Here is an 8057-nt window from a genome sequence, read left to right as displayed (position 1 = left end):
CCCCCGGGACCAGTTGGTGCGAGGGGACCTGGCGTGCAGGTATTTAGCAAGTACGGTCTTTCTGTGCCCCGAGCAGAGGTTTTTCTGTTTTGGACTCTCTCTTTTTCCCCTCTCACTCCCCGTAGAAGGTAGAGGGGGATTGCCTCCAAGCCTCGAGTCTCCGATCCCGGCCCGATTTTATCTTCCCCAGTTCGCACTCACGTTAGAAGGCTTTCTCAGTGGATTCTGCGTCCTTTTTCTCCCAATCTCTCAGGTTTCTTAAGGTTTCCAATGGCCTCAGATCTTTTCCGTGTGATGTATGGGCGCGAATGCAAGTACAGAGCTCCTTACTTCTCCGCCATCTTGTCCCTCCCCCACCCTCACTGGGTGATTTCTGATGGGGCTTTGGGCCGTGCAGTATGAGATCTGCTTCTGGAGAAGCTGGACACTAAAGGTATCAGCCAGTCTTCACAAGCATAGGAGACGTAACATGTACCCAGAGAGCATGTGATCAAACCCCAGTAAAAAGTGTGCACACATATGCTTGGGTGCACATCCGTGGTGGCGGTAAACTCTGAGTGTCCTCAAATACCAGTGCCTGGAGATTAAGACATCCATCAGTTCATAGAGAGAGGACGTGGAGCTTTCCTTTTGGGACTTTTCCCAGGCTCTGCCCCATTCATCTCTTTGCTGTCTGATGTCAATCTGTATCCTTTCCCTGTAATAAGCTATAACAGAGACTACAACAGCTCTGTGTTCTGTGAGTCCTTCTAGAGACCTCAAAACCAAGCATGGTTTTAGGAACCTCTAATGTGCAGTTGGTATCAGAAGTAAGTGTGCTGCTAGGTGGACTGTTGTTCCTCTACCTTCCCACATGGATGAAGAACCCTCCCAGATGGAATGGATAGTGGACCTTGTTGTGATTGTGTATCTCTTCAGTAGAAAATCAAGGGGCACTTGGGTGGCTCAGTTGGTTGAGCATCACTTCAGCTCAGGTCATGATCTCATGGTTCATGGGTTTGAGCCCCATATCGGGCTCCATGCTGATAGCTCAGAGCCTGGATCCTGTATCTCCTTATCTCTCCACCCCACACCCTCTCACCCCCTGTCTCACTCTGTCTCTCAAAAGTAAATAAATGTAAACAAAATCCACTGAAGTGACTTTGGCTCATAAATATTTTTCCCCCTTAAATCGTTTATTGTCAAGTTGGTTTCCATACAACCACCCAGTGCTCATCCCAGGAAGTGTCCTCCTCCATGCCTATCACCCCCCTTCCCCTCTCCCCCACTCCCATCAGCCCTCAGTTTGTCCTCAGCATTCAAGAGTCTCTCATATTTTGCCTCCCTCCGTCTCCCCAACTATTTTCCCCCTTCTCCTCCCACATCGTCCTCCATTATGTTCCTCATAATCCATCTATATGTGCAATCATATGATATCTGTCCTTCTCTGCCTGACTCATTTCGCTCAGCATAACAGCCTCAAGGTCCATCCATGTTGCTACACATGGCCAGATTTCATTCTTTTTCATTGCCATGTAGTATTCCATTGCATAGATAAACCACATCTTGATCCATTCGTCCGTTGATGGACATTTAGGCTCTTTCTATGATTTCGCTATTGGTGAGAGTGCTGCTATGAACTTTGAGGTACATGTGCCCCTATGCCTCAGCACTCCTGCATCCCTTGGGTAAATTCTTAGCAGTGCTGCTGCTGGGTCATAGGGGAGTTCTATTGTTAGTTTTTTGAGGAACCTCCACACTGTTTTCCAGAAGGGCTGCACCAGTTTCCATTCCCACCAACAGTGTAGGAGGGTGCCCGTTTCTCCACATCCTCGCCAGCACCTATAGTCTCCGGATTTGTTCATTTTAGCCACTCTGACTGGCATGAGGTGGTATCTCAGTGGTTTTGATTTGTAGTTCCCTGATGATGAATGACGCTGTTTGCTCATAAATGTTATGTGTCTTCATAAATTGCATGAGCAGCAAGGGCACCGTATTGAAAAGTAGCAAAAGTTGTGTAGAGACCTCATAACCACGCAATGGTATTGAGTTGACAGAGCAGACTGGCCATCTGATAGTTAGATGAAATGTAGAACCTGCTTCTGAAGTCATGGAATCCCAGTACTTGTATTCCTAGCATCACTTTCATAATTATCTGTTTTTCTTATAGGGATAGTGGTTAAGACTTCCTTTCATTCCCAGGGTCAATATTAGTATGCTGTATTTTCCTACAATATTTGCTTATTATGATTTTCAGTTTACTTTCCATTTATTAAAAAAAAAAGTGTCCCGTGATTTGTAATGTAACATATTGGTATGATCTCCCTTAAATCTCACTGTGTGGGGATATGGGCTAAACGGGTGATGGGTATGAAGGAGGGCACTTGTTGGGATGAGCACTGGCTGTTATATGTAAGTGAGAAATCACTAAATTCTGTTCCTGAAATCATCATTACACTATATGTTAACTAATTTGGATTTAAATAAAATTTAAATTAAAAAAGGAAAACTTAGGCACTGTAAAAATCTTTTGTATTATAAGAGCAAAACATTTGTTGGGGCGCCTGGGTGGCTTAGTCTGTTAAGCGTCCGACTTTCACTTAAGTCATGATCTCGCGGTTCGTGGGTTCGAGTCCCGCGTCGGGCTCTGTGCTGACTGCCAGCTCAGAGCCTGGAGCCTGTTTCAGTCTGTGACTCCCTCTATCTCTGACCCTCCCCTGCTCACGCTGTCTCTCTCTCTCCTAGAAATAAATAAAACATTTTTTAAAAATTTAAGAAAAAAGAGCAAAACATTTGCATTGTAATAAAGCGGAAAAATGCAAGAAGGGAAAGATCAGCAACTAAGTAATTTTTATGATTTTGGATTCCTTTTCATACAAAGTATAACAAAACTATGCTATGTGGGTACAATTTAGTTGCTAAGCTAATTTTGCATACCTTTAATCATCACAAGCATCCGCTAATATAGATCTTATCTCTATGTCACAGATAAAACTGGGACAGAGTACAGTGAAGAGTCCTGCCCTAAATGACAAATAAGAAGTAACGGAACCTAGAGATAAAATCAAGTCTTCTCATTCCAGTTTCCTGCTCCTTCATTTATGCTTCAGATGATCCAGGACAAAGGAAGAAGAGAAAGAAAAATGGTAGGTCAAGGAAAACACATGGGTGAATTTATGACTCAGAATTGGGTTAGCATGAATTTTCAGTCAACGTAATTTTGAGAGTTTACCCAGCAGAGTCCAGCAACCTGGGAATAAAATCTGAAAAGCAGATGGTAGAGTGATTCACTGTTGAGGATTGGCAAGTTCACACGATGCAAGGTTAAATCTACAAGAGTTACAAGTGGTCATTAATGAGTGTATCCCTGGAAAGTGAGGTCATGTTTGCAGAAAGGAAAGTGAAGGCAGAGTGGATCCAAAGACACAGAGTTTGCAAAAGCTTTGACTGCCTCCCTCCTCCTATGGTGCTCAAAATAGTAGATTTTCATTTTCTCGGCCTCTCTTGGTTCTAGAGCACAGGTGCATTGTAGATTTCTGAAACTGGTTCTGTAGGACTTCGTGCAATTCTGCAAACCTTCCAAATCTCCTCACGATAGATACTATTTCTGCTTAAAATAATCATCAGATTATTTGTGGTTGTCTTGCTTGTTTCTTATTGAAGATTGGAATATTGGATCATTTATGGTTTCCTTTTCCTGACCTCCCTCTCATCCTAAACCCTTACAATTTAGAGTACTGTAAACCAATAAATGATGTGACCAACATTAAAGTAATTGGGAAACACTGTTTGAAGATGGAAAATAAATGACATTGGATTGACAGGAGTAGGAGAACCCATAAATTTAAAACATGTTCATGCAGGACACGTTAGGAAAATTCACAGACAGAGGGGTCCTGAGTAGCTCAGTCAGATACGCAGCTGATTTCAGCTGAGATCATAATGTCATGGCTCATGAGTTCAAGGCTTGCGACAGGTTCAGTGCTGACACTCAGAGCCCAGAGCCTGCTTTGGATGCTGTATGTCTCTCTCTCTCTGCCTCTCCCTCTCTCTCTCTCTTTCTCAAAAATAAATAAACATTAGAAAAAAATTTTAAAATCAAAACCACACTGAGATACCACCTCACACCGGTCAGAGTAGCTAAAATGAACAAATCAGGAGATTCTAGATGCTGGTGAAGATGTGGAGAAACGGGCACCCTCCTACACTGTTGGTGGGAATGTAAGCTGGTGCAACCCTTCTGGAAAACAGTATGGAAGTTCCTCAAAAAATTAACAATAGAACTCCTCTATGACTCAGCAGTAACACTGCTAGGAATTTACCCAAGGGATATAGGAGTGCTGATGCATAGGGGCACATGTACCCCAATGTTTATAGCAGCACTCTCTACAATAGCCAAAACATGGAAAGAACCTAGGTGGGCATCAACTGATGAGTGGATCAAGAATATGTGGTATATGTATACAATAGAATACTCCATGACTATGACAAAGAATGAAATCTGGCCATGTGTAGCAACATGGATGGACCTAGAGGGTGTTATGCTGAGCGAAATAAGTCAGGCAAAGAAGGACAGATACCATATGTTTGCACAATAGGTGGGTTAGGAGGAAGCTAACAGAGGACCATGGAGGAGGAGAAGGGGAAAAATAGTTGGGAAGAGTGAGGGAGGCAAACGATGAGACACTACTGAATGCTGAGAACAAACTGAGGGCTGATAGGGGTGAGGGAGAAAGGATGGGGGGTGATAGGCATGGTGGAGGGCACTTGTTGGGATGAGCACTGGGTGTTGCATGTAAACCAACTTGACAATAAACTCTTTAAGAGAAAAACAATAATAAACAAACAAACAAACATAAATAAAATTGCCAAAGAGACCCCTGACAACCCATCACAGAAAAGCTTCCCTGGAGACTCATAATCAATCACTTGAAGAAGTAAGGATCTGGGTGAGCGTGTCTTTGATACTTGCAAAGATTTTTGGAAAACTAACAAACAGGATACATTGGCTGGTTGCTCTTAGTGTTGCCGTGCAAAGAGGTGAAAGAAAATGCTGAGCTTGGAGATTCAAATTCCCAGCTGAAGACCTGTGTAAATGACCCTGAGGCCTGTGTGTGCAATGAAGAAGACTGGAGCATGCTCCTCCAAACCCTGTTCTTGCCCATGTGGCCGAATCATCTTAACATACTAGAGAAAAATCTGTTTTCTCCAGATCACAACATGTTTCTGTTTACATTGTACACACTCACTTGATAGTCTTTAAATATCAACAAAAACGCATTTTGCTTTTTGTACTTACCTTGGTCCCAGCCCCTTTCACCTGTCCATTTCTATATGAAAATATGATCAACACACTCATCTCCCTTCATAACATCATGTTTCAGTAGAATCAGGGACAACTCTCTAAGGGTGTAAAATACCAACAAACTCGTATCTGGCTCCCAGAGGCTATACTGCCCGAGAATGGATTTTTCCCTCACCACCCGTGGCCAGGCTATTCTTTAGGCAGTGAGGACATTACTTTCTCAGAGGAATGACAAGGACACCTGCTTACTCATGTTCATATATCTTTTCCTATAATATCAAGGCAGGTTTTTTCTTTGAAATTTATTGCTTTTGATTGAAATTCACACACTCAAAGACTTCTCTGTAATATCCAGATTGTTTCAAGACCTGGTGTTTATTATTGGAGAAATTATGAAGTGCTTTACAAAAAGTATTAGGAAAAGTTCCATTATAGGAGTATTTACAAGATAATGAGGTCTCATTATAAAGTTATTATGAATTATTATTTATTTTAAAGATGGTCAACTTTAATGTTTACCATTCTCTTGTGACTCACTTTTTTTTTTAATGACTGTGAGGATTTGATGAAAAGGCACCTGCACATTGTAGGAATACATACAGTCTAATTAGTTTTCATAGGACAAGGAGATTTTATCTTCCTTCTCCAAGCAAAGCAGATCTTGGGTATCTTGGGTACATTGGAGTTGTGACTCATGAGCAGAAAGGGGCTGACAATTGAGAAACACACAGACACGATTGCAGTGATGTTCATGAGGATCAAGCTAAGATAATCAAAAAGACTCAAAACAAGTTGAAAGATGGAAGAGAGGGTGTAAAAATAGACAAAGGTGCTCACTAGGAGAAGGATGGTTTTGGTGGCTCTGGCCTCTGAGGATGATCCGGAAGAAGCAGTGGTTCTTCTAATATGTTGGACTTGCTGCTTGTGCCTGTACAGAAGGAGAACCATGAAGCCACTGGTCCAGAGCATGAGCCCCAAACATAACACATCAGGAAGTGATAACAACACTGCATACAGTGAGTCTTTTGTTTTGTCATGACAAACTGAAGAACAGTATACAAAATCTTTTTTTTCCTGTGATGTTCTTATTGTCCAGTGTGCTAGCTAAATACACAGGAAAAATGATACCTACCAACATTTGCAGCATCCCACACAGGAAAATTGAGGGGAAATGTACTCAGGAGCTTTAACTTTAAGCTCTGCCCACCTGGAGTTCCCGGGACTGATCGTGATGGCCTGGTACACACTCAGGATGCAGATGCTACTAATGGATACCCCCTCCCCACTCTGTGAAGAAAGAGAAGAAGTTTGCATCCCAGGTCACTGAGGAAGTGTTTCCGCCCAAATGCTGCCATGGTCTGGGGGACTCCTTTACAGAGCAGGGCTAAGAGGTTGGCTACAGTCAGGTGCTTATGAATGAAATCTGTGGACTTCCACCTGTACTCAGTGAAGGAAAGGATGGTATAATGACAGAGAAGTGAGAAATTTCCCAGGATTCCAATGATAGTCTGTGTTAACAAGATCAGACCGACTGCCAGATCCCTGTTGGCCATTGTCTCAGTTCCCAGTCACTGACAGTTTCCTTCTAGGCTAGAACTTCCTGCATGAGAATACGAGGTCTGAGCCATCTATATCACCGCAGCTGAAATCCATTATGTTCTGCTTTCCATTCCTTGCCCCTTGGAAATGCCTACTTAAGGTCTTCTTTTCAGAGGAGCTTCCGAGGACTGAATGAAGGAATTTAAAGAGCCCTTATAATGTACAATCAATCCTGTGAAGACACTCACATGAGGACTTCTTCATGCTTCACAAATCTATGAGGTCAGCACTACTGTGGCTGTGGTTAAAAGATGAAGACAACAGACACACTGGAGATTAAGTACTTGTCCACATCTGCTCCTTCAGGCTGTGTGGGGACTGGGAACCGGCTGGGCTGGAAACAGTGAGAGTGCAGTGAGCCTCCATGGTCTGCTAGACAGCTAGTCAGCTGTGTCCAATCAGACATCAGATCCATGGTTACTTTTGATATGACACCTTGTGTTTGATTTTAGAGTGGTGGTATTGTACAATTCATTTCAATCTCCGATTAATTTGTAAAGCTTTGTTCAACAGGATCATATCAATATGAGTAAGTTTTAAATATCTTAGTAAATGGGTGTGCACTTCCATAATAGCACACTGCTGGACTCTGTCCCATGACAAGTAATGTGCAGTGGATGCAAGATGAGGTTAACTAGTAGCTTGGCAGCAGAAAGGCTCATTTACTTTTTGTGAAGAACACAAGGGTAATGGTAGGAATCACACACATTGTTGAATTATGACAATAATTCCATAAACTTTGGACATATAACACTAATGCAAGATAAAATAGTGAAAGGAAGAAACTAAATTAGTATTAATTTCAGATGATACAGTTATCTACTTATCAATTCCTGAGTTAAGGAAAACCATTAGTGAACTGAGCTTTGTGAATGATATAGTAATATGAAAGACAGTAGTGCAAAATGGCATCTGCTAGCATGTATTATTACACTCGTTAGAAATCAAAGTACTAGGTTTTTGTATTGATAGCAGAATAATTTTTAAATGGGTGGAAAGAATATGATATCAACCTGACAGGTGCCATCTGCACCTCATAATTTTTATGTCAACTATACCTTACCTGTTGCCTAGAATGAATGTAGATACGCTCTAATCCACAGATATGGATGTTTTCTGTTAAAACTTAATTACTGTCCCCATAATTCCATGGTACATCCAGAGTAGGGAATAC

General features: G+C 42.1%; 1 pseudogene; it reads right to left on the bottom strand.

The window, feature by feature from the left end:
* Positions 1-5887: 5887 nt before the first annotated feature.
* On the bottom strand, positions 5888-6837 carry LOC120222347 (annotated as a pseudogene).
* Positions 6838-8057: the final 1220 nt, after the last annotated feature.

Source organism: Hyaena hyaena, unplaced genomic scaffold (genome assembly GCF_003009895.1).
Source record: "Hyaena hyaena isolate Hyena2069 unplaced genomic scaffold, ASM300989v1 scaffold_871, whole genome shotgun sequence".
Lineage (NCBI taxonomy): Eukaryota > Metazoa > Chordata > Mammalia > Carnivora > Hyaenidae > Hyaena > Hyaena hyaena.
The sequence above is the reverse complement of the archived record's forward strand: the minus strand, read 5'-3'. Positions and strand labels throughout refer to the sequence as shown.